We start from the raw sequence: 27957 nt of genomic DNA, 5'->3' as shown, positions 1-27957 counted from the left end.
AGAGCCTGACGCGGGGCTCGAACTCACGGACCGCGAGATCGTGACCTGGCTGAAGTCGGACGCTTAACCGACTGCGCCACCCAGGCGCCCCAACATTCACTTTTAATCCTCATGCAGACTGGGATCCTTTCCTCCTCTTCGTATAAAAGCGATACATACCTGCTGTGGAAAACTTAGAACCCGCAAAAAAACCATAAGAAAACAAACGTCGTAGCCATCAACATTGTTGACCCCTCCATACTGAGCATCTTTATTTGCAACAAAATAGAATCACGACCATCTACGTAGTGGGCAGTGCCTTCCTTCAGGCGGTTTGCTGTTTTATAGACTCAACTGTTTTCTCTTTTTTTAAATGTGTATTTATTCGTTACAAAATATTTAAGTTTGTTCATTTTGAGCAGGGGAGGGGCAGTAAGCGAGGGGAAGAGAGAATCCCAAGCAGGCTCTGCACTGTCAGTGCAGAGTCCGATGCGGGGCTCGAACCCATGAACCATGAGATCGTGCCCTGAGGTGAAGTCAGACGCTTAACCCACTGAGCCCCCCCCCGCCCCCCGCCCCAGGCACCCCCGGTTTGTAGACTCAACTGTTACAAATCTACAGTCTTGGGCCCCAGCTAATTGAACCTCTGTGGCCATCTGCTCTCGCCTTAGGATGAAACCGGATGATATTAGGTTCTGGAGCCATAACAGCACATCAAGGTGGGAATTGGAATTTTCACTTTGAAGCCTAAAGCTTTATTGGAGAAGGTGGTTTGCAAGAGACAAGTAGAGAAGACAGTTGCTGACAGGCTTTGCTTGGATCCTGCCACTCATTCCCGCGGGGAATTTTGTGCCCTGGTCTTTTATTCGTATCTCACATCCTTCTTCAGTGGGGGAGCTGTATCTGTGGGATTCTGATATTTCCACCTAACAATAGTTGAGAGAGGGGACACTCCCTGGCCACCTGCTCTTGTCACTTAATCATGGTTCATAAGCTTTTTGTTGGGGGGGGGTTGTTATCCATTCTTCCAGATTATAAGTTTGGGACAGCTGTGGATGTTAGAATATTTATGGGGAAAGTGGACCATCCTACTCAAACTCTGGCGTTAGGTAGCACTAAGTCCAAAATGCCTGCTTTGCCACTTAGTTTGGTATGTGATTTGGGCAAATTACTTAAACACTCTGTGTCTCAGAGTCCGCATCTGTAACATGGATATAACAATATGGTCAAGTGATGTAATGTCTCAAACATCCCCAGGACACAATCTGCCACACAAGTAAGCCTTCGCTAGATTTTGCGGATAGTTACACGAATGATCAAAATCCTAAATTGTCTGTAATTACTCATGAAACGACCCCCCTGTTTTTCAGCATTATGATCAAAGCTGTAATGAAGATCCCCAAATATTTACGCGTGATTTTCTTTCATTTATTTACTTGTTAAAAATTTTTAAAAAAATGTTTATTTATTCTTGAGAGAGAGACAGGGAGCGAGCAGGAGAGAGGCAGAGAGAGAGGGAGACACAGAATCCGAAGCGGGCTCCAGGCTCCGAGCTGTCAGCACAGAGCCCGACGCAGGGCTCGAACTCGCGAACCGCGAGATTGTGACCTGAGCCGAAGTCGGCCGCTTAACCGACTGAGCCACCCAGGCGCCCCATGTATGATTTTCTTGAGAAAAGTGCTGGAAGTTGCATCTTCAGACCACAGATGATGGACATTGAAGAGCTCAGAACTGTCACTGCTTTTGCTGAATCATCTAAGTTGTCTACACCCCAGGCTTTCCCATGTTTTTCTTGTCCACAGTTTCAGAGACAGCGTGTCTCTTTCTGGGTCCAGGATTTGTTGTACGCTCAGCTCCCAACAAAATGAAAAGCGGGTCACATCTGACATTTCTTTTATTTATTTACTTACTTGTTGATTTTTACATCGGACACTTAAATTGAGACTCTTCCGAGTACATTTCACTCACTCGTTCAGTTATGCGCTCACATGCCAGGTGCAGATTAAGTTTGTGTATAAACTAGGCTTAAAGGATCGGTTTATATTCTCAGAGCTGACTCCTGCTAACTACAGAGTGGGCTTTGGAGCTTTGAGGAAGAGTTCTAGATCGTTCTAAGGAAGTCAGATACTGACCAAGGCTGAATGCTATCTAGGCAGTCTTTCCTCTCTAGAAATAAGAATATTGGAAATAAGAACCCCTCGATCCCTTGACCTGCTGGGAATGATCCACCTGTAGACCCTTCCTTGGCTTCCTGGCTCAGGAAATATCCACATGAGATCCTGTGAGATGCTTCTTTGAGCCATCCACTGTGCTGAGCACTGGAGAGACACAGAAAACCCAACAGCCTCCTTGTCTTCAAGGAGCACTGTCTGTTGGACAAGCAGATGTACACACAATTCTAGGTCCAAGTTAAATTTGCCAGAAAGGAGGAGGTTCCGCGTAAGGAAATTCCTGAGCCAAGGTCTGCACGGTTAGCCTGATGGTCTCCAGAGGGTGTTGGTTGGTCCAAAGCTACAGCACTTAAAACATTTTTAGTTGCCAACAGTTAACAACTGGAGATTTCTGTCTCCCTTTGGAAACAGACAAACAAATAAATGGATGTATTGGTAATACCGAGCCCTCATTTTACCCCGGCAGCAGTGAGGAGTGTCTGATCCGTTAGCCAGGGCTTGGGTTCTCTTTTTTAGCACTGTCCCCACCACGTTTGCTATCTGGGTGAGCCACGGGCTTATGACCACAGGCCTAGTTAAGGAGCCTTTGTGCTTCCCCAGAGAGCTGTGCTAGAAAGGAGGGCTGCAGGGTAAGCAAGAAGTTGCTCAGGCGGAGGGTGGACCACCCATGGCGAGCAGAATAGCATGTGCAGAGGTACTGGGGCTTGGGCACAGAGGCCTGCTTGGGTGATGACAAACAGATGGGACGGGAGAGGAGTTGGATATTCGAAGGAAGGGACCGAGAGAAAAGAGTTGGGGAGGCATGCCAAAGTAAGGAATTTGGATTTTTTTTTTTTTTGCTATAAAAACTGGAGCTGGTGACTGATCAAAGAATAGCTACAAAGAGTGCCTACTAACAGTGCCCTGACCTCAATGGTGGCACCTTGCAGAGTAGGATATGTGCAGAACCTCATTACGTCCTGACACCGAGCCCAGGAGACGTGTGCTTTTATTCCCCTCGCCTTACAGATGAGGAAAGACGGATAGAAGGAGGTTGCTTAAGTGACTTCCCCAAGGTCACAACCAGTCAGTTGGCAGAGCAGGAAGGGGACCTCAGGCCTGACTACAGAGCTCACCGCTTGACTCCCAGATGGCATCCGTGCTTCAGAACCACTACCCCGGCAGCCAAGGCAGGCTTGCTTTGGGAGTGGGTAGGAGAGGCCGGCAGACAGAGCAGGGGGGCTTCGTGTCTGTCCGCTGCCGTGGCCGGCAGGAGAGCGGGAGGGCCACACCGAGCAGCGTCCGTGCGGTGCAGAGAAGGGGGTGGATGGGGGATACCTGGAGTTAGACCCTCCTCCGTGGAATTTGCCAGCACAGGCGTTTCCTCTTCCTCCTGTGAATTCTCAAAACGCTCTGTGTCTCTTTCCCCGGGCTCCCTTGTGCCACGACCTCATGGCAGCTTTGCGCACCTTGCGGCATCCTGTAGAGTTTAAGTTCGCAAGGGACAGGGGGAGTTTTGCTTTAGTTGCCTCAATTTCCTTTTTGCATCGCCGAGCACAGTGCTTTCGTGAACAAATGCGTTCCCAAATTATCGCTTTCAGATCATTTCTCCTTACATATGCATTTATTTGAGAAGTCCGCGGCAGGTGAAACACTTTTTTTTTTTCTTTTTCTTTTTTCAAATAGGAAAATCATCTCTTTACACAATCCACTTGAAGCCCTTTGGAAACATGAGGGAAAGTAAGACGGGGAAGTTGTTTAAAAGCGGCAAACCTTTTAAGAGCCAATGTCACATTTATTGCTATAAAATATTTTTCTCTCTCTGTTAGACATCTGGTTCCCATTACGTACAGTATTGGGTACTTGAGTTCACCAGGCACTTTGCATACCAAGCAGTGTGCATGCGAAATCGACCCCCCCCCAACCATCCGCCGGTTCGTATTTGTCTCACGCTAGTCAACCCTTCTATCACCAACTTAATTCTTCCCAATATGCTTTCGAGGTTAGTTTGTTCATACTTGGCTCGAGGACCAAGTTGCCAGCGTCTGAGAAACGAGGAACTTCATCGTGGAGTCCTTGCTTTGTGTCACTGCATGGTCCAACTATATAATCTAGCGGCGAAGTCAATGAAACATCTCAATCTTAAGTCTATATTTCCCGGTAACATTGACCCAGAAATGAGAAACACAATATGGAATGTTTGCTAATGAGTCGTGAATTTCATTATAATTGCTTCCACATTCGGGATAGTGCCCTTAAACCATCTAATCTTGACATATCCTGCAACAATCCCGTGTGTTGTAAATGATTTTGTTTTATTCCTTAGGTTACCGTTAAGGGGCTATTTTATGCTTCATTTCATTTTCTTAAAGAAAACCACACACGTGTGTGCACACGCTCACACACACACATCAGTGAGGCTTTTGCCCCGATGTGTATGTTTGGAAATAAAATAATTACGAAACCAAAAGGAGCCCCCATCCTTTGGTTCAGAAATAACAACAAACACATTTAGGAAGAGGGTTGAAATCGGGCCTGTTTGGAGTTCTTAATTCTCTGAGAATTAAAGCCAGAATCGAGCAATGCCTCAGCCAGCGGCATCCCGTCCCCTCCCTCTCTGGACTTAAGAATCTATGACTGAATGGACGGACGCAGCTAGCATTCAGTACAGTAATAATGGAAAATTAAATACGACTTTTAAAAACCGCTCACATTATAAAGTGATCTATTAGCATTATATGACTTTAGCACTTAAAGTGACTGATTCTAATTGGACGATTTGGCCCATGGCAAGCATTAAAGAGCTGCAGAATCTTGTGGGTATTTTAAAGTGGATTTTCTTTGGAGGAAAGCTTTGTTCTTGCTCCTGTAAAGGTTGTGCGGAAGAAATCGCTCAGTTCTGGCGGAGCCACAGGTGATTGTGTGTGTGTGCGTGCGTGCGTGCGTGTGTGTCTTTTCTTTGGTTCCCGCATCAATAAGGCAAATGATAAAAACAGTTCTGCATTTTTTCTCCTTTTTTTTTTTTTTATTAAGGGAAACTCTGTCTTTACAGCTTCTGGATATTATCCTGAAGAAGTAAAGATGGATGGCCTTCTCTGATGAGCTTTTTTAGCAACCGGCATACCGTATCCTGCTGAATCTTTTCTGCGCAAGCCTGTGGGTCACTAAGATGCGGCTACGGTATCACACCTCGAGCTGAACTTAATTTAAGCACGTGATCACAAAACGAGGGGGTAATTCTCGCGGTATGGACTACGGGAAGCTTATAAACCGAACGGTATTATAAATGGCAGCTTCTTACGCCAAGGGAGTCCTTTTTAAATTTCCATGTTGAAGCCAAACTGAACTTTTACCTCGATCTCCGTGCATAGGAACTAACGGTGGGTGGTTCTCGGATCTCTTAATTGTAGAAAAACTGCCTACTGTGCTTCAGAAGAGTTTTGATCCAATGACCCACATTGTTATCCGAGTAACCCACCGCGGGTTCTTGAACGTGTGATTTAAAAACTCCATGGGGCGCCTGGGTGGCTCAGTCGGTTGGGCAGCCGACTTTGGCTCAGGTCATGGTCTCGCGGTTTGTGAGTTCAAGCCCCGCGTCGGGCTCTGTGCTGATGTTTCGGAGCCTGGAGCCTGCTTCGAATTCTGTGTCTCCCTCTCTCTCTGCCCCTCCCCCGTTCATGCTTTGTCTCTCTCTGTCTCAAAAATAAATAAATGTTAAAAAAATTTTTTTTTTTAAAATAAATAAAAACTCCAGGAACAGGGTCAGAGCACAAACACCAGCCTTATTTGTTTGAAGCATCTCTTTCTAAAATGGGACTTTAACGGTTAAGCATCTGACTCTTGATTTCGGCTCAGGTCACGATCTCTCTCGGCTTGTGAGTTCGAGCCCAATGTCGGGCTCTGTGCTGACAATGCAAAGCCTGCTTAGAATTCTGTCTCCCTCTCTCTCTGCCCCTCCCCCACTCGCTCTCCAGCTCTCTCTTAAAAATAAAAAGTGAAAAAAGGAAAACTGGGGCACCCGAGTGGCTACGTTGGTTAAACGGCTGTCTCTTGATTTTGGCTCAGGTCATGATCTCACAGTTTGTGAGTTTGACTTCTGTGTCAGGCTCGTGCTGATGATGTGGAACCTGCTTGGGATTCTCTGTTTCCCTCTCTCTGCCCTCCCCCGCTTGCACGGTATCTCTCTCTCTCTCTCAAAGTAAATAAATATTTAAAAAAAAGTACATAAAATTAGCCTTATTTTTTTTTTAAAGACATGCTAAGGTAGAAAGAACTTTAAAGGCACACTGGCTTCTTGTGAGTTTTTCACTAACACTTCCCTGTAGCTTATAATAGCTCTCTCTCTTCCAAAACCTGGAATCTGCAGAAGACAGCAGAAATACCTGTTATTGACCTGAATTAGGATAAAAGGAAAAGAGAAGATAAGATCATAGCCGTCGGCGCTTTGTTTATGAAAACATCATTTTGAGGATGAGCTTGAATCAGACAAAAGTAATGTACCTCCCTCTCCTTCCAGCATATTTGACATGCCAGCCTGATCAGACCAGGAGAACAATGCCCAGAATCAGGGCATTGCCTTTCCTCTATGCGAGTGTCGTGCAGGATAGCATCATTTAATCCTTACGATGGTTCTTTGCTGTTCTACAAATACATATGAAACTAAAATATATATATATATATATATAAATAAAAATATGAAGGCGTATGACTATAAGAACAAAAAATACAAATGTGTTTTTAAAAAAGTTATCCTATTTTATTTGAAAAGTTTTAGGACTCACAGGAAGTTGTAAAAATAATTCAGAGAGATCCTCTGTCCTCTTTACCCAATTTCCCCCTAGGATAGCATCTCATACAACCATAGTACCTTGTCGACATTAGGAAATTGATTCAGCGGTGTTATCGCAGCTATAGACCTTATTTGGACGTAAACAGTTTTTTTTATGCATTCTCTTTTAGGGTCTATATTAATCTGGAGAAATGCATTGACCATCAGTGTTAAGGAACATCTCTCACTGGTAAGTATTGATGGTATAAAATATCCTCAGATGATGTGGTTTTGCATAGCCTGTGGCTGACTAAAGGGGAGGTAGGATCGGTTGTCTTAACGAGGACCCTTTATCCGTGTATTAGGTGACTAAGAAAATAGTCAATCCTATAGCAAGTACCAACTGGAGACACAAAGGTGGCGGCATTGACTCTGCTCTCAAGGAACTCCCGGAAGGAGACAGAAGAAGAATCAACACGGAGAGTTGTACACCACGGAGCAAATGAAACAGCCCCCCATTACTGAGCGCTAACAGGTACATTAGCCATAAAGGGATTAAGAGGCATCCCTCCCGTTCTGTGGCTCTTACTGTCGAGTGGAGAAGACAAGACCCTTAACAAGTGATGGCAGCAGAGGTTCTCCCACAGGGCGGGGGGGCTCAAAGTGAGTAAGGTCCTGACCTGGTCAAAGGGTGCGGGGAAGTGACTCAGGAGCATGGCCTGTGACCACAGCCCGCTTTTCAAGATGTTGAGAATGACCGCTTACAGGATCTTTGGACAGCCTGCTTCATTCAGAGCCTATATAGCATCTCCTAGCTCTGGCTGTCGCCTGTGAACGGAGGGCTTGCTACCAAAAGAGCGGTCATTGTTTCTTGGAACTGACTCAGATGCTCTTTGATGTCATGCCTGATATGCCAGGTCTTCCCTGCTCGACGCTGGGAAGGCCCGGAGCTGGGCTCACACAGAACAGGGGGTGGAGAGAGGTCTGTTTTCTAGTGGTAAGGGGGATGTGGTTCCCTAGAGCAGGGATAGTAGACCGTGCCAGGAAAAGAAGACCATCGTACGCTTTAAACATCGAGGTTCCGCATCCAGACTGTCACCATACTATCCTCAGCTAGCCTATTACAAATGTGATTCTGGGCGTTTCCTGCTCAGAACCCCTCAGTTGACTTGCGCTGGACTCCAGGTGGCATCCAAAATTCTTACTGTGGCCTGAAAGGCCCTGCATGGTCTGGCCCAACCTTCCTGTGTCCCCGGGGCTGGTCACATTCCACTTTGTCTCCAGATCCCAGGGATCCATTCTCGCTGGACTGTTTAATGGCCCTTTAACTTGCTAAGCTGTGTTCCACTCCTGGGCGTTTGCCAGTGCTTCCCCCTTGTACCTTCATCTGTAACCTCATTCTTCAGGCTTGTATTGTAAGACTTTCTATACTGAAGCGTCTGTCTCTATGAAGTTCCCACCAAGAGTCCCATTTTATCTGTACTGATGCCTCTTGCATGCATTACATATATAATCTTATATTCGATGATGCAATTACATATCTGTCTCCCCTATTATACTGTGAGTTCCATGAGGGCAAGGATGATGTCTACTGTTGTGATTATCTCCTCAACGTTCAATAAGTATTTGTTGAATGATTTATTGAATGGAGGGATAGATGAATGAATGACATAATGATACGGCCCCTCCTTTCTCCCTTAAGTTTAAGGAATGTCCCATCTGGGATTTGGACATATTTATCAACTCTTTGTTTGGGGATCATTTGTTTTGGGTTCACGTCTGAGGTCTTGATCTCATGTTCAGGCAAGAATAGCTTTTCGTAGGAAATCATGGCCGAGGCGATTTGGTCTCCGGTTTGGCCTATTCCAGTGGATTCTGTTTTGTGTGTTTTATCTGGTCATTTCAAGGCCGCTCCAACAAAGGAGTGGCCATTCCTCATCAATGTCATGACCATTCATTGGCAAAGAATGGCCCGGAGCTTCTTTGCCGATCTCAGGGCTCTCTGAGCATGGCACTTTGATATGTTGGTGATCTTGACAGTGGGAACATTTCAGCAGACAGGTCCAGCACACCCTTGGAAGAGTCGGTAGCTGGATTCTAGATCCAAATCCTGTCTTCACTGGCTTCAGGATGGAAAAGGTCATTATGGATGGGGACGAAGGAGGCTCACTTGTGGATCAAATCTAAGAGGTATGTGGAACAGGGAGAGAGAGAGAGAGAAGCCAGGGACCATCTCCATGGAGGAATGATCTTTGAGCTAATTCTAGATTGATGGTCAGATTTGAATTAGTTCTATGGGAATATGTGACAGGAGGTAAGGATGAGGCAGAGGCAGTGGTGTGTGTAAAGGTCCTGGAGATAAGTCTGATAAGAAGGCTCAACAAAGCCTCTGGAAAATTAGGATACAAACCCATGTCTCTTGAAAAGAGTGGTCTTCCCCCTGTCCCTCAAAGTTGAGTTCTCTAGATAATTTCTTCAATTTTGTGGCTAGTACCTACCTAGGCTAGGCATATGTTAGTAATCAAATGTAGATTCTTTATCTTATATTTAGGTAGGTAGGTAACAATCTGTGTGAATTCCATCCCTTCCCTCCTTTCCTTGTAGGCTTTTATCAAGGTGTGTGTGTGTGTGCGCACGCATGGATCTTTACATTTATTTGTCTATCTTGCCCAGATATAAATGAAGATCACAAGATTTGTTTTTCATAAAAGCTTTGAGATTCTGAAGGGTTACTCCCAATGGTGAATGTGCAGCTAGTATAAAGGCAACATGGCCAGCCAGAAGGAGGTCAGAGTTTGGAGTTAAATGCCTGGGGACAAGGTTCAACTTTGCGATTGCTGACTTGTGACTTTGGGCAAGTCACTTAACCTCTCTGAGCCTCAGTGTCCTCCCTTCCAACTCTGGGGTGACAATTAAATTATTTGCCTCATTTGCCTCATAGAAGTATGCATGTGAGGGGATCTGTCTGAAAGAGATTCAAAAATTATAAGGCACTTGGTCAATATCAGGCATTATTGTTATCGAATAAGTGTACCCTTAAAAAATGTTACTGGTTACTGGAAGTAGGTGCTGTAAGTGTGGATGAGACCCTCCCAGGCTCAATGTCACTTGAAAGTTTACAATAACGTATTTCAAATATGGTGGCAATGTAACAGCCAGACATTCAAACATTTCTGAAAGCAATGGAAATTTACATTATGTTGCAGGTTTATCATTGACGTGGCAAGCAATTCAATGTAGAAATATTGCGAACGAGAAAGTCAGTCCCCAAATAAAGACTGGTAAAACCTTGTGATTTATAGCAAGAAAGATATCAAAGTGAATTTTCCTGGGATATTCCTGGGTAGCTCATTTTGTAGTATGTTTGGAAATGATCTAACATTAAAATCACTTTTCGGGAGATAGTAATAAACTTTCTCAAAAAGTCTTATATAACCAGGAAGTAGCTCGCGTAACTGGGAGGAAATGCAAACACATTTTATATGTAACAGAAGATTCTCTCTCAGACATCAGTTTTACAACCTGACAAATCTAAAAATGCACATCCAGGTCAGTACGAAAAACATTAGTGAGATCTTTTTGCTATAAAAAAAATGACTTTCTAGAGACTCAGATCGGGTTCGTATTAAAGAGGACAGGGATGAGTATATTCAGACAACACAAGCCCAGAAAATGTTTGGGGTAGTACAAACTGGCTTATTGATGAGTGACCGGGAATTAGACTATAGAATCGGAACCATAATTAACATCTGGAGAAGTATAAAACCATAAACCATTTTAGACCAAGGTAGATTTGTTTTGTTCTCTTCTGTTTTTCCTTCTTTCCTATTTCTGTCATGCCAGTTGGAACACTTCCCCCCCCCCACCTTTACTCTTGAGACCCTCATGAATGAAATGAAAACAAATATTAAAAGACTATAGAGGAACAACACAAGTGGCTTTGGAAATGGACCAACCTCAAGTGGTTGTATTCATTGGCTTGCTGGTCAATACCTCCGTCAGCTGGTGCATGTAGGAAGCTAAGGAATGCTTTCTTGTCGACTTGGGAGATCAAAGTTTTGGATCTTGAAAAGACAAGACGTTCGGAGTGGGGGAGGGTGCGACCCATTTAAAAATGGCCAATACATTGTAGGGCTGCCTTCGGCCACCCAAGAGGAGAAATCGAGTTGGTGTTCCGCCAACGATTCGTGGAGCTGAAGGGATACATTATGGTCAGCTGACCACGGAGGCTCCCGGGGTGGGGTGGGGGGGGGCACAACGTCGCCACGGGGCACTTTGCTACAGTGCCCCGGGGGTCTTTACCCATCCTGAGAGCCAGCCACCTCATCCACCCCAGAGCGGTCCAGTAGCTAGATGGCTCTTGAATATCACAAGCTGGCTTGAGCAATTCGGTTTTTTTCCTCTTTAGTAGAAAGTCTTTTGCCTTGGGAGGTGAGCCCACAGGGAGGGGTTACTTAGCTCGAGCCTCAAAATGCACACACTGCATCTTTAAGAAATAGTTTACTTGTGAATCAGTAAACGTACTAGACAAAGCGGCCATTACTTATGCATTCCTGCAGACCCTGCAAGGTGAAAATAATAGAATAAACATCATATACTTCATTATGATATCGGTTTACACTTCCAGGACACACAAAAAGAGGCCATTTCATCAAGCTAATTGCCTGAAAGTAAAAGAGAGAGAACTTTAGCTATTAGTCTATTATGGGGCTTTTTTCTTAATCACAAATAGGGGCCGTGTGTCCCTGGGGGGATGTGTATTCTAATTTACAATTGAACTACAGATCAGAGCAATCAATCTTGGGTAGCACTTTTACAGTGTAATTGCTACAACAATAACAAATACAAAAAAAAAAAAAAAAAAGGAGAAGAAGAAGAAGGAGAAGAAGACGAAGAAGGCCTAGTTGAGCTTCAGCTTAAGGTGGAGATATTTCCAGGCACTAGCTCAGGGTGGGAGGGAGAAAAGAACCACAGCAAACATGAATATGCAATGAGGGCTCATTAGCGGCCTAGTGTTGCCATGACGAATGGCATTATCCCCGGCCTGGTGCTGCCTAAACATGAATTTTATAACGACCCATTTATCATGACTTGTCATGAGCTTCTGTACTGTACTTTCTTCCAGCTCACACACCTTTCCCTATTATGACGGTAAAATCTTTCCCTTTCCTATTATTGTTTCCTTTTGTATTGACTCCTGGCTCTCCGAAGCGAGCACTCGACTACAGCAACATGCTAATGGGTGATTTGTGACTTCAAAAAGGCGAAGAAACGAAAACTCGATCGGTCATCCCTCCGCCCGCCCAGTGGTCATATAATTGAGCACAAAGTTAGACTAAACTTTTCAAGACATTTCTTTATATGGGAGCTTTCGTTTTACCGGAGCATTCTGACACCGCAGATACATTACGAATTTTAAATGAACCGCATCGCCTTCCTTTCATTAGTTTCATTCCCATTTGTTTGTTTGTTTTGTTTTGTTTTATCCTGTGGAAACCTTTCGATATCTTAAAAGTAGAATTCAAAATTAGAGGTATTTTCCGAAGATCTCGGAGCTATGACAAAAAGGTGTAAGATTGAAATTCTGGAAAGGTGTTTTGGTGCTTAGCATTTTACAGGGGTGTGAGCTGATTTCTCACTTAGACACGCTCTTACATTGTGGGGAGGAAGGTTGGCGTGTTTTTCCATGACAACTTTCCAGGACGTACGTTTTATTAATAGTAAAAGACAAAACAAAACACGGAAGCAAATGTTCCTTGATAGAAACCGTGAGGTCTGTCTGAATATTCGGCAGGATGCGAAACTGCCATATGCAAAGGCTGGAGTCTTTGCCATTGGCCAAGAGGGTGTGTGAGCTGCCTCAAAGTTAAGGCCAACAGTTCGTCAAGGTTATGGTTCCCGATTGGCAGAAGTGCCCTAATTGTAATACAGACCCAGCCAGTGGGATCTATGAATAATCTATTTAGTGACCATAAAGAGAGTAGTACTAAAACGATTTCTCAGTTCAACCAGGTGAAGTTCAGGAAGGACACAGGAGCGCAGGGGAGGAGAATCTGGCGTTGTTTTGCACACCCAGGGGTTATGGTCATTCCTGTGTCCAATTTGTAAACAGTAAATTGCTGGCCAGATCTTTTTTTTTTTTTTTAATTAATTTATTTATTTGAGAGCGAGAGAGAGAGCTCTAGCACGCGCGCGCACACAAGTGGGGGAGGGGCAGAGAGGAGAGTCCAAATCCCCAACAGGTTCCATGCCATCAGTGCAGAGCCCAATGAGGGGCTCGAGCTCAAGAACTGTGAGATCTGACCTGAGCTGAGATCAAGAGGTGGATGTTTAACCGACTGAGCCACCCAAGCGCCCCTAGCTGGCCAGATCTTTTTTGAGTGTGGCTGTCTCTCTTGTGCCCCTGGATTCCACATTAACAGTCACGATACTTTTATGTAATAATATTTAAACAATAATATGTAAACTTCATGGTAAAATATTTTATTTAAAAAAATTTTTTAATGTTTTATTTATTTTTGAGACAGAGAGAGACAGAGTATGAACGGGGGAGGGTCAGAAAGAGAGGGAGACACAGAATCCGAAACAGGCTCCAGGCTCTGAGCCGTCAACACAGAGCCCGACGCGGGGCTTGAACCCACAGACCGTGAGATCGTGACCTGAGCCGAAGCGGGACGCTTAACCGACTGAGCCACCCGGGTGCCCTGGTAAAATATTTTAAATGTTGATGATCATGTGCATTTGCAGTTGTGGTTCCAGAGTTCTTTCATGAGATCCTCAGCTTTATTGGGGGCAGGGTTATTATTTCCGTTTTAAAGAGGTAAAAATCGAGGCTCAGAGCTTAAGTGACAAACTCAGGGTCACACAGAACACGAAGGTGCTGAGGCTCACCAAGGCTTTACCTTGCTAGTGCTTCTCTAACCCAAAGTCACCAGAGCAGAAATTGTTCCCAATGTGTCATCTCTTATGGGACCTGGCAGCAAGGGAGTGAGTTTGGGGAAGGAGCCCGTTGAAAAGATGGCCGCCATTTGCACTTGAGAGCTGGTTATTCCCCATGACTTACCAGAATCGAAGTTAGCACGCACATGTCAATTAAAATTCCATCCATTTAAGCTGTATTATTTTTCATCATTAAAAAATGCAGATAGGAAACGTTCTTCAACCTAGAGACTTGGGCACCGTTCTGGCTGGTGTTCCTGTATTTTGAGTCCGTTGAGGACTCAGTATTTTCTGAAGAAAATATCTTTGTGTTTTCCCCTATGAATGAATTAAACAGGACTGTTAGACATGATTTGGTGGGGAAGGGCCTCAAATATTGGCAAACGATATTAAAGAACGTTGTGATTATGACTGAGCAGATTAAGACCGTGTCTATACGACAGCAAACATCTGGAGCTTTAAAAACATCTGGGTTTTTGACTCTTATTTATCTGGTGGTTGGCATCATGGACAGAAAGGGGGAAAAAGAATTTAATGCTCTTACTGCTGAATTAGACACAATTTTTATATTTAGTTAATCTGCAAATATTAACTAATTATTCTATTTAACATAACATTTAATGGAGAAAATTTTTCCACCAGGCCAGTAAATACCGAGAGAAAGATGTAATTAGGTGATTTAAGAAAAAACTTGGCTTGAGGCATGTTTCAATCTTGGTCATAGTTTATCGACAGCAGTTTCCTTGGGCCAAAATCTTTTTAGGTCTTTGGACACTCTTTTTTTTTTCCTTTTTTCTTTCAGGGAGTCGAGTCTCCATGTATTATGAGGATCTGTGAATTTACAATGTGTTTTGACAATAGTAAAGTTTTGTAAACACTTAATAACATGTGAGATACATCTCGTAACAGACATTTTCTTTGCCAAGCGAATGATCTGGCCTGATAAAATCAGTGTAAACCCACTCTCCACCCGGCCTCCTGACATGCCCAAAGCTGAACCCCCAAGAGGAATGGAACGAAAACAGGTCTTTGGGGGCAGCTGGATGGCTCAGTCAGTTAAGCGTCTGCCTCTTGATTTTGGCTCGGGTCGTGATCTCACGGTTTGTGGAATCAAGTCTGGTCAGGCTCTGTCCTGGCAGCATGGAGCCTGCGTGAGATTCTCTTTCTCTCCCTCTCTCTCTCTCTCTCTCTGCCCCTCCCCTGCTTGTGCTCGCTCTCTCCCTCTCTCTCAAAATAAATAAATAAACTTAAACAAAAAAACCAAACAACGCCTAAAACAGGTCTTCAAAGACTTGACTGCAATGAAAAGCACCTTATGTGACTGACCTTTTTGGTGATCTCATCTAAAAAAAGTTATGATTATTGAGCATTTCCTCTGTAGCTTATTCTCAATCCAATCAGTTCTAATGAAAATAATCTGCTGGCTTTTTATATTCTCAAGTTTTCGAAATGATTAGCACTTCCTTGAGATAGGCCATTAATTGGACACACAACCCAGATAAAAAGGCTGAAACCCGGGGAGCATATAAAAAAACATAAGGCTGTTGCAATTTAAGTGCCTTCAAAAGATCTAATTTGATTTTTAAAAGCAATTCTGCAGATGTGAAAATTAAAGGCACGCAGAAACAAGATATGTTTTAATGAATGTGTAGGTAAGAAACATTTAGAGGTTTCAGTGGCCTTCCTCTGAATTTTTATTTTTTTTTTAATTTAGCGGTTAGGTTGGAAAGACTGAGCCTGCAACATAATAGAAACTGCTGAATTTTATGGGTTGCTGTTTCTTTATTGAACTGCCCTGTTTTTCTTGCCCACCGTATTTCTGGAACAACTTGGTATTTCCGGGTGCAGATTTTCAATCCTAATACCCATCAATCAGATTTCAAATTCTAATAAAGTGAAAGGGTCCCTCCATTTGGTTTGTCTTGGCTGCCCCCCCCCCCACCATGAGCAAATTGTATGCTGATTCCTATTAAAAAAAAAAAAGGAAGAAGAAAGAAAAGTGGTGGCGGGGGTGAGGGGGAACCTTCTCGTGGCTCTAATGACATCTTCAGTCATTAATGAGTTAATAAAAATCTCAAAGTCATCTGGGGCTAGATAAGGAGGAAGAAAGAGAAGTATTGTACTATAATGACAGGCTCCCTGACTGCCCTCGGAGATGTCATGGGTCAGTCATGTTAAGAATGTGTGCGTCCAATCATCTGCTGATTTTTATCAGCAAGCCTTCCAGCAGGAACTGACAAGGGCCAGTTTGGGAGTCACAATGAATAAACAATGACTTTTTGGATTGTTGGGGGCTGTGTAATAGAGTGAGGGGTTTATAGGTACTCAAACATGGTGACATTAGCAATCAATATACCAATTACTGGACAAGTTATTGGATGAGGCATCCCCGGGTCCTCAGCCTTCCTGCGCTTTGAAGAGGCCTGGGGCAGGCCTCATCTCCTGGGAGCTTGTTGGAAATGCAGATTCTCAGGGCCCTCTCCAAGCTTACCAAAGCAGGAGCTCTGGGCGCGGGGCCTCGGAGGTCTGTGCTCCCAACACGGCCTCTGGGGGACCCTGAGGCACCTTACGGGTTTGGGAATCGAAGTACAATTTCGAGCCAAAGATCCTCACCAGGGCTCATGCTGTCCTCTGTCACCCCTGATGCGCCACATGATGCCTTTGTTACTCAAACGAGTTAAGAGGCAGAAGTGTGCAAATAAATGTTTTCCTTAAAAAATTAAATGAAGGTAAATCCCGGCTTATCTCTAGAATTACGTCACTCTGCTACACTCGCACAGGTTTTCTTGAACGATCTTGATGCATGAGTGACTTTGATTCTAGTAACGCAAGAAGAAACATGGCTTTTGAAATATATTATTTGCAATAGAGAGGAGGGGCGCCTGGCTGGCTCAGTCCGTTAAGCATCTGACTTCGGCTCAGGTCACGATCTCACAGTTCGTGAGTTCGAGCCCCGCGTTGGGCTCCGTGCTGACAGCTCGGAGCCTGGAGCCTGCTTCCGATTCTGTGTCTCCCTCTCTCTCTGTGCCCCTCCCCCGCTTGCACTCTGTCTCTCTCTCTCTCTCTCTCAAAAATGAATAAATGTTAGAAAAATGTTTAAAAAAATAAAATAGAAAGGAGAAGTGACTTTGTGAATAATCCTCATAGGCCAAAAATAATCCGTAAGAAAAAAAAATCAATGTATGTGGAATATTCACTTACAAATGGAAATAATACTCATCTGGGCATTCAATGCCATTCTCTTATTTTTGAGAGAGAGAGAGAGAGAGAGAGCAGGGGAGGGGGAGAGAGAGAGAGAATCCCAGGCACCAATGGTGCTGAGCCCGACGTGGGACTCGAACCCACTAGCCGTGAGATCGCGACCTGAGCCGAAAGCAGGAGTTGGACACTTAACCGGCCGAACCACTCAGACACCCCTGGAGTATTTCTCTTATCTTGGCTGAGAATGTTACAGAAGGGGCAGCCCAGAGCTTGCTGAACTTTCAAAAGAGGTGGGCTAGTCAGCCAGACAGGCAGTAGGTTTAAATATCTTACCCTGAGTATGTTTTACAGAACAGTTCCGACGTTCGAAACATTAATACAAAAAGAAGTCCGGGTCAAGCGAAAAACTCTAGGTTAAACTGAGTCAAACGGGATGGTTTGCAGCAGAGGCCTCTAACACGTTACCACGCACTGTAATTCTCCAGGACAGCGTTGCCCAATGGATTTGATCGACAAAACCCTTTCGCGAAGGATAATCTTACAGAATTAGCGTTTCAAGGAGTAAACTTTCGGAAGCACGGATTCAAATGTTTTAAGATGGCAAACACCTGTGGGCACAAGGTAGTTATTCTCTGTGTTGTACAATAATGGACCGCTTTCTTTGTTATGATTTATTAAACCCTCTGTGTCTGACATCAACATTAATTACGCGGTGGCTTAAAGCCAACAAGAAAGTTCACGTAACCATCACCAAAGAGTTAAATAAGTTGTCCAGCTGTTGATGGTCAGGTTAAATTATCCCTGGATTTTTGGCATATCTCCCAGAACAGGTACTAATTTAAAAAGAGAGAGAGAGAGACAGAGAGACAGAGAGACAGAGAGAGAGGAAAAAAAAAATCTGGATTTTACTGGTGAGATTCCATTGCGTGTTCACAAATGAGAGCTAATTCCATTGCTACTCCCCGTATGTACCCCAGAAACTCCACACGAAAGGAGATGTGAACCTCGCCTGATCCTGGCGAGCCCTTCTGTTCCCCTTGGACAGTATTGCCCTGATAGTTTCCACCTCCCTGGGTTCCACGTAGCTGTGGCTATGGGTCCACCTTGGTTTCCACACTGGCTCTTCCTGAAGGTGATAGGTGGTTGGGGAAAGGGCACTAACAGAGGTCAGCCCAGTGGAGATCTTAAGCACATCCTTGGTTGTAAACCTTCCTCTCTTGAAGTTCTTACAGAGCTGCCTGTTCATGCCAAATGTTAATTCTTGCCGGGGACGTAATGTCTAATAAATGTTATGAAAGAATATCATTTTTCCCGTAAAAGTGAAGGTGCTTTGAAGGGCAGGTTAAGAATGGGATTCGTTTCCCAAGTCACATCTGCGGGTCATGTGCTGGCCTGTAAATTACTTCTTTGCTAACACCCCCCCCCCCCGCCCCGCCTCGATTGTTACACCAGCCTTGGAAGCAATTCTCACACGGAAGGAAGAATGGGACTTAACCGGCATTTGCAAGATGTGCAAAGATGAGAAGTAAACAAACAAAAACCCTAAACATAAGACAACCCCACCACCCGTGCTAATATTTGTCGTCTTTTTTTTACACGGTCCCGCAAGTCCGCGCAAGACTCGGAACTCATTAGGAGATGTCTCTGAATGAAAAATAATGGGGCAAATTCAGCTTTGGGAGGTCTCAAAGCCCTTATTTTCATCTCCTTTGTAAATATATCCCTGTTGACACCACATGTGTTTCCCAGCTTTGGAGACGCAAAGGCCTTTGCTGGAGAGGATTCACTCCACACCCTGGCAGGAAAGAGCAGGGGTTCAGCGTAGTTAACTGAGGTTTACCCACCAACTTGTCTGGTTTGTTACGGAGTGGAATATTTCTCCCCTTTCTATTCTTTGAAATGGTTTGAATTAAAATAGCTTACTCAAGGTCACTGGAGGCATATGGTCCTGCTCAAAACTTTAAACAAAACATTAGTTTTTACAACCTTTTGTAATTTGGTATTGTATACAACATGGTTATATGCAGAGATTCTGTAATCTTTTCAGCGGTGACAGAAATATGAGAAGCAAATTTATAAGCCATTTAGTGAAGCATTTAATCAATTTCATGCATAGGAAATAACTCTGATTGCTTTGCTTTATCAATCTTTCTCTCCGGGAGAACTGCAGTCAACGCGATCTCCAGACACTGGCTGGGGGGTGGAGGGGGTGGGCTTGGGGGGGCAGAGAGCAGGGATGGAGTGGGGAGGGGTGGGGAGTGTGCACAAACCTTTCGATGCACTTGAGATATCAGGGACTTCTGAAGTCTAACAGGGCTGCCACAGCATCTCTGAACCTTCTGGAGGCTGTTAATGTATTTCAGAAAGAAAGTACGGGGTCTAATGTTTAGAAGAAGTTTTTCGAGGACTTTTACTGCGGAGTTACTCATTAAACACCCTTTCTCAGAGTGACTCTCATGTGCCCAGGGTGGCAGACTGTGTCCAGCTTTAGGCTCAAAGAAATGTCCGGTGGTTATTACTTCCAAACACATGAAAACTAAAACAACTTACACTAAAGCTTACTTCTGAATCAAGGAGTCAAAGTTATGCCCGAATAACTGAAAAACCCATCACTGTGGTCTCTTACAAGCAGAGATAGCTTAGCATTTTCCAGATTATTTGAATGGTCTTTTAGGGTTCGTGGTGGGATTGGATTCTCTTCTGAATTGCTTAAAAGATTAATCCAGCTCTTGGCTACATGGTGGGTTAATGTTTTCTTTTCTGTCATGTGCTTGAACCCCTCTTAGAACACTTTACCCCAAACACCATCAGGTTCTTAAGTGAAAAAAAAATCCTGAGGGAGCAGACGACGATTTTGCAGCAATCACTATCTGCTAAACTATATTAAAGTTGCATCAGCTCTACTTGTCCTCAAAGATTGGAAGTCATATAAAGGTACCGTAGACATAGTTTCTAATTTAGAAAATAATTTGCTTCCACTTATTTCTGAACTTAGAGAAATATTCCAGTGAATACATTCCAATCGAGATTATTTAGTTCTGATTTTAAATCAGCTCCGTGCATGGATCTCATTTCCGGGAAGACAAGTGTTTCACATCCCCTTGTAAATGTGACATGCACAGGGATGTCTCTGCATTGGCAGTTCAGTGGCGTGCCATTGGTATTTATTTTGCTGTGTTATTGAAGCTGTGGGGACCGCACGATTACATTGAACAGAGTTGCCTTGGTAATCCTGGATGAAATTGGTATCTCTAAAGGAGATTGGCCAGTGGAGGTTTGCATGTCTATTGTCTATCTATCTATCTACCTATCTATCATCTATCTATCTATGTATCATCTATCTATCTACCTATCATCTATCATCTATCTATATCTATCTATCTATCTATCTATCTATCTATCTATCTATCATCTATCTATCTTTCCATTGCTAGTCAATCCTTAACTCTTAGATTAAACCAGTGCTTCACTGACTTTATTTTTTTTTAATTTTTAAAAATTTATTTATTTTGAGAGAGAGAGAGAGGGACAGGATGGGCAGAGAGAGAGGGAGAGAGAGATAATCCCAAGCAGGCTCCGCACTGTCAGCACAGAGCCCGATGTGGGGCTCTATCCCACAAACCACGCGATCTTGACCTGAGCTGAAATCTAGCGTTGGACACTTCATCGACTGAGCCCCCCAGGTGTCCCCTCCCTCACTTCAAAAAGGAAAAAAAAAAAGGCATCATTTTAGAGGAAAGATGTCTTTGGCATAAGAGCAGATATTTGGTGGGGAAAAAAAAAGGGCAATTCCTCTGGGCCAAGGTTTTTAACATTTTTAAATGAATTTTGAAGCTCAAAGCAATTACCATACACTTACTGTCCTTGTAAATATTAGAGTTTAGAGCTGAAGGCTAACGCTCTCCCTGCCACTACCTGCAACCTGAGTCGTTTTCTCCAGCTTTCTTGATGTGACCTATGTTAGCAAAGGCTTGCTTTTGTCTTTCCAGCCGGAGAAGCCCTAAAGCGTGTGTCATAGTCGGCAACGTCTCATTGTACACTTGCTATTTTCACTCATCAGTGTCTTGGAGGTTTGGGCGTTGTGAGGAGAAAGAGATATACATCATTCTTTCCAAGTGCTTCAGGAATTTCCCAGGGTACGAATATACCAATGCCCATCAACGCTCATTGAGTTATTCCCATACGCTGCCCACATATCCTTCTACTGTGTTACACTGAATATGCTTGGACATACTTCCTTATGTACTCAAGTATTTCCCATATGCTTCCATGCGTAACACTCCTAATGCCCATATGCTGTCAGTATTTTCTGAGCATGGGCACCTAACGTGGAATTGCTGGGGATGTATATTTTATTTTCCGACCTCTACTGCCAAACTACCTAGCAATTCTAAATGAAAGTCCTCCTAGAATCTCCGATTCCACTCAATTCTACTCAAGCCTACATGCCACTTGGTCACTCTCATTCTTTGTTTAAAAATGTTGCCTTTGGGGCGCCTGGGTGGCTCCGTCGGTTAAGCGTCCGACTTCAGCTCAGGTCACGATCTCGCGGTCCGTGAGTTCGAGCCCCGCGTCGGGCTCTGGGCTGATGGCTCAGAGCCTGGAGCCTGCTTCCGATTCTGTGTCTCCCTCTCTGCCCCTCCCCCGTTCATGCTCTGTCTCTCTCTGTCTCAAAAATAAATAAAACGTTAAAAAAAATTAAAAAAAAAAATGTTGCCTTTGCTTCTTCAAGAAGATGGAGACCATCTAAAGAGCCTTCTCACCGAGTTGTCCTCGTGCCAGGGCAAGCTGGGCGGGGCAGCCCAGTCACCTGCCAGATGTCTAGAAATTGGGCTTTTCAGGCCCACTGAGGTGGCCAGCTAGTCAGGGATTGTGCAGCATGGGTCACAGCACCAGACCAAACTGAACCCACTATGAATCCTTTTCAAATGGGCTCGGAAAGTCAATCACATGTTTCTATTTCAACCATGACATTGATGCCCAAATCAAACAATTGTTTCAGATAATTCATACTTAAGGCCTGCAGGTGTTTAGCATTTGAGGAGACAGCCTTGCGACAAAGGTGGTGTTTGCTCAGGACTTACGGCCTGGGAGGGACATTGTTCTGGAACAAGCTGCCAAGAACAACTTTCCTTGTCCCCTTCACTCAGTGAATTTCTGTTCCTCTCTGCAGTACCTCATGCCCATGTTCTCCTCTCCATCTTCATTGCTGCCTCTTCAGACCCTCCCGATCCCCACCAGCTCTTTAAACAATATGGTAGGTCTGTATTTACCCCAGCACACCCTCCTTTTTTCCATGCATTGCATCCGTTAAATCCATGAAACACAAATCTAGTTCCGATTAGTTCTTGTTTACAATATTTTCTTTTCTTTATATATTTTTTAATGTTTATTTATTTTTGAGGGGGGGAGGGGCAGAGAGAGAGGGAGGCACAGAATCCGAAGCAGGCTCCAGGCTCTGAGCCGTCAGCACAGCTGACGAACACAGCTCGAACTCAGGAAAGGCGAGATCGTGACCTAGGCTGAAGTGGGACGATTAGCTGACTGAACCACCCAGGCACCCTTACAATATTTGCTTTTTGCTTATTATTCAGACTCCTTATTCTACTGCTCAAGGTCCTCCATGATTTGTCTCCAGATCAGTCTTTTAAAACGTATTTTCTCCTCCTTTCTCTGTCTTCAGCTTAGCAAAACAGAATGATCATGATTCCTTCAACCTTGCTCCCTTCCTGCTCTTCCCCTGACCTGGAATGCCATTCCCTGAACTCCAGAGGGGACCTTGTCCTCAAAGTGGGGGACTCGATGTGGCTTGTGCCATCTTCCTCACTTTCCATCAAAACCAGTGTCACCATTATCTGGGGGGACAGCCACAGGTATTAACACAAGGAAGGGAAAACAGAAATTGGATGTTGGGTTAGTGCTACATAAAATGGCTGGACTGAGTATAATCTCAACAAAGGTTAAGCAGATTCTAAGTGATGGATGGCAATGTGTTTTCTCTCTCTCTCTCTCTTTTTTTAAGTTCATTTACTTTGAGAGAGAGGGCAGAGCCCAATGCGGGGCTCCAGACCACGCACTGTGAGATCGTGACCTGAGCCGAAATTAAGAGTCGGACGGTCAACTGACTGAGCCACCCGGGTGCCCCTATGTGTTTTCAATTCTACAGGCTACAGCAGAAAGTGAGAATGTAATGAAATTACAGCTGTATGAAAATGTTAGGCTACAGCAAGTTTCTATTCAGTGCTACCCTAGTGCAAGCATCTAATCAGGAAATGGCCTCCTATGTAACGCAGTGAAGCTTACCCAATGGATATGAATAACATGTTTAGTCTATATTATGTATAGTAATTCACGGACGAAAATGATACTTTGGGGTCGCTTAGTAGAACATATACTTTCGGTTGATTTTTAAGGTAAAGAGCATTGATTTTATATCATTTTCTTCATACTTTTCTTCCTGTTCCCCCCCATCTAACTAATGGTATATATGCTTAGGAGTAGCCTAATGGAAGTTAGCAACGTAAATCCTGGCCACAGACCAACTTTTCTTTTCTTTAAAGATAATTGGCAATTATTGGGATTGGGTCTCTAAAAACTAGCCGTTGAAACTTATTTCTAATAATGAAAAATTAGAACTGTATGTCCAAGAGTAGTAGACTGGTGACATACACATAGCAGATCAATACTGAAATTGCTGTGAAGGCCGTAACAATATTGAAAACTCTTTTTGACATACCCTTAAGGAAAGTGAAATGTCAAACCCATAGGGGAACCTAACTCTAGATGCAGATGGCCCATGAACTTGCCAGCGTGGTAGAATTGCAAGTAATTTTATTTCTTTAACAATTTATTTTCTGTAATGAAATACTGAGTGGATATCAAAATCCAAGCATTGCACCAGCTGTATTGCTCCCAGCTGAGTGGGGCCCCCCTGGGCTGGAGGAAGAGGATTCCTTCCTCTGTTATCCCAGAATGGCGGCGGGAGGGCTTTCTCCTAAGTAGGGCAGAGGACGCGTTGCCCTTACAAACAAGGAGAAACTGTACCAATTCTCCTTAAGGAGACTGGTTTAAACAAACACTTGTAAGAGGAACCTGATGCTTCAGCACAAGGGTAGGATTCGTCATATCTTCCCCAGCTACTATAAACACACCCTTGTCTCCTGATCTTGATGGATTGATTATCTTGTGGGGTGGGGGGCAAAGAAAACTAGCAGATGGGATTGCCAGAGAGCCTGACTAGTCTTCAAGGAACTGTAGAAAATGGGAGATTTACTGGAAATTGAGAGATCTGCAAGTGGTGATTTACTTTCCAAAATATTTCACAGGTGACTTTGGGAAATGCTTGAAACACTCGATAGCCCATGAGTTAGATGCGGAGTTTCAACAGGATTTAGGAGAAAATCTTAATTGGATGTTCGGTAATTTTTTTATCAGAGGGTGATGGAGATTTAGAACGTCAGGCTGGGAAGGGAGTTGGGGATCGAAGCAGAGATCATGTGGGTCCCACATGGGTTCACTGAGAACACCCTATGTCAAGCTGACTTATTTTTTCTGATAAGGTGAATACATAGCAGGCGAGGGATGTTATAGACCGGTACTCTTCAAACTGTGATGTGTAGGGGCACCTGGGTGGCTCAGTTAGTTAAGCGTCTGACTTCGGCTCAGGTCATGACCTCGAAGTTCATGAGTTCGAGCCCCGCATCGGGCTGTGTTGACAACAGACAGCCCGCTTTGGATTTTCTGTCTCCCTCCCCTTCTGTCTTTCTCTCTCTCTTAAAATAAATAAATCGACTTAAAAAAAAAACAAACCTGTAATGTGTGGAGGAAGTCGCTTAAGGATTTTGGTAAGATGCATATTCTGAATCAGAATGCCCAAGATTCCTCATTCCTAAAAGGCTGCTGGCCCAGGGACCATACTCTGAGTAGCAAGGCTCTAGACCGTGGGCTCCAAATATGGCTTGTTAAAAACCAGATTGCTATGCTGTAGGTCCAAAGCTGCTAATTCATTAAGCACGAGACTGCAATTTTTCAATTATGATGTTCTCTCCTAAGAAACAACAGCTTTCGACACTGCCTAGCAAGTTACAATATCGTTATAGTTTTGATTATAGCCAATTAGGTATATTTCTAATTGGTTAGACTATTACTCAATCTTTGATGAAATGAATTACGTCTACCTCTGTACAACTTCTTTATCTTGTGCGTACTTCTATTACTGCATAATTCATCTTTCAGTTTTGAGCGATTCAGCTTCTCCTATACATGCCCTCCTTCTTGCCGACCCTTAATGGACTTTGTACGCCGTTACTTCTCTCTGAACCGAGTCGGGCTTTGACTTGTGCTGTGTCCCTGAGCTTCAGGCACTCATGTGGCCAATGGCCATGATAATACTTTCTCTATCTACTTTGACGAGGACCAAATCAGAAGAAGCCTGAAAGAGTATACAGAGCTTGATGTTACAAATCAGGAATCTTGGGTTGTAGGCTGTTCTCTGTCAGATCTGATGTGACCTCAGGCAGCCACCTGACTTTGCGTCACCAATAGTGAGAAAGTTGTAGAAAGTATGAAGTGCTAAAAAACCATTTTTTTTTTATTATTCATGGTCGAAAATATATTTTTTTAATTGGCAAAATTAACACGCCGAATTAATTGAGCAGCATTGAATTAATATCATTAATATTTCCGTGACTTCCCTCCATTGGCTGTGTTTTTTGGTGAATGCCTACAAGAGGAATCCAATAGATAAGCATCGTTTTCACCTGACACATAGGCTAGATTCCCCCTATGCAAGATTCTAGCTGGGGACCGTATTTTTTGGCCCAAGTTGCCACCATGGTATGTAGAGATCACTCTCTTTCGTGTTGTGTAAGCCCATTGTGACAGCACAGGGCCAATGGCACCCTCCATTTGTGCTTGACCTAGAGTTCCCGTTTTCAATCCCTCTTTGGCTTTGGCCAGAAAAAGAAGTCAATGATTATGTGTTAACTTCACTGCCTCTAGGGCCACCTTCTCCCACTGGTCTGTGAAATCAGCATTCCTGTGATGGTATCTCATTTATAACATTCTTTGCCTAAACATCAGTGGATTTCAGAGAGAAGAAACACAGACAACTAATTTTTTTAAATGAAAAAAAAAACGTTTCTTTTTGGGTTTTTTTTTTTTTAGGGTGAGTCTGTCTAGCTGAAGACATCTACTAAAGAGAGTCAGCTAATTACATGCAAGGATTAACTTCTCAAGGACCCAGAAAAAGGTCAGTTGGAAACGGTAAAGGCCTGAAAGATAGGATGGGTTAAGAAGATGGGCTCCAATGGCCTGGGCTCTTATTCTAACTTTCTTGCTGGGTGATGGTACACAAGTTAGCTTACCTCTCTGGGCCTTCTTGCTGGGTGATGTTAGGTGAGTTAGCTTGCCTCTCTGGGCTTCTGCTTTCTTCTCTGTACAGTGAGGATTAAAGGAGGCAATCAATTCGATTAGAATCTATACTGATAGGAGCAGAAATATTTGTTTTGTTCCCCAGTGTACTCCAAGTGCCCAGAGAGGTTCTCTGCACATAGTAGGTGTTTGATGTTTACCGAATGACTAGCTTCCTTCCAGAGTGACGGAAAATACGTAAGCCTTTTACTGAGTTCCCTTCTCAACTTTCTTCACATTCTCTCAAAGTGATGCTTCGTTGGAATATTCTTATTGTTCTCTAACAGTCAAATGGCCCCAGTATTTTGTTTACCGTGCCAGACCAACACTAGTGGCATAGTTAAAAGTCTAAACATTCCGTGGACTTTCACATCCTCTAAAATGTTTGTTGATTCAAAGAAAGTAGATGCAAATATTTGAAGCTTCAACCAAGTTTAGGCTTCTTTTTTTTTTATTTTACTGTTTACAAAACAAGGTATTTTATGGATGTAATTTATACATCGAATAGAAGAGGGCTATTCCCAATATTATCTTTATCTTCTAGACATAAATAACAAACAACTCCAGTAATCAAAATTTACTACAATTGTAATAGATTTTGGCAGAGTTTATGGATTGCGTACCCTGCTAACATAACGCCGACTTCCAAGGATAGAGGCCAGGATTTTTAGTTTGGCTTTGTTAAGTGGAAAAAAAAAATCTACTACTGTATTTGTAGCTTTTACTACATTCAAGAGATTAATTTTCATAAATAAAATAGTTTATACCGGCTTCTAATCAGAAAGTTGAAATTATCTGAGGCAATGGAACCACTCAAAACTTGTATACTATGAAAATATTTCAATAATTAATGCATGCTTCATCTAGAGTAATTGACAGGAGGTCATAAACGTAATGGGCCATCTGTGTTTGATTTGTACGTGAAAATGCTTAAAGGGATAGGCAGGTAATTCAAGCTTCTCTGGCAAGGAAGATTTGTTCCAACTCCTCCAAGAAACAGAGCCATTTACTAGGGGGATTTGCTTTCTTCTTTCTTAAAGTCTTTTCCAGATTTCTGCTGGAGCACTTCTCCTTGCTACTCATTCTCATGCAAGAATCTCCTTTAGAGTCAGTATATGTGGATCACAGCCATCCTCGACAATTCTACTTGGTTGTCCTGGCCTTTTCAACAGGAACTTGAAAGCCATATGTCTGATTAAAAAAAAAAAAAATACCAGAGCCTCACTCCAATGCTGTGACTTTACCACTGATTTCGCTCAATCTGACCACTTCCAAGATTTATTTCGCAATTTTTCCTCTTCCGTCAGTTAACAAACCACCTTGCTTATATTTGTAAACAAAGAGGAATAGGGCCGCTAGGAACCTTAGCAGCATTTTTGTAATTCAGTCCTTTGGGGGTGGACCAGAATCACAATATTTCAAGGTGTAAAATGGTCTTGGTGAACATCAAAGGAGGTTCTAGAATGCTCTGCGCAAGGACACCAAAGAGCGTTGAATAATTGCCTAGAA

General features: G+C 43.5%; 1 long non-coding RNA gene across 5 annotated transcripts in view; it reads left to right on the top strand.

Moving 5' to 3' along the window:
- The window catches only part of LOC115515557, a 52696-nt gene that overhangs the window by 5637 nt on the left and 19102 nt on the right, over positions 1-27957 (top strand). For 3 of the 5 annotated variants that reach the window (XR_004343748.1, XR_004343745.1, XR_004343749.1), the window contains 5 exons: positions 7089-7147; positions 7263-7432; positions 17389-17658; positions 19824-19971; positions 26203-26287. This is a non-coding gene — a long non-coding RNA (uncharacterized LOC115515557). The remainder of the gene's footprint in view (positions 1-7088; positions 7148-7262; positions 7433-17388; positions 17659-19823; positions 19972-26202; positions 26288-27957) is intronic. The other 2 variants (XR_004343746.1, XR_004343747.1) reach the window with 2 other exon arrangements.

This window comes from Lynx canadensis, chromosome B3 (assembly GCF_007474595.2).
Source record: "Lynx canadensis isolate LIC74 chromosome B3, mLynCan4.pri.v2, whole genome shotgun sequence".
Taxonomy (NCBI): Eukaryota; Metazoa; Chordata; class Mammalia; order Carnivora; family Felidae; genus Lynx; species Lynx canadensis.
This window is presented reverse-complemented; position numbering and strand designations above follow the sequence as displayed.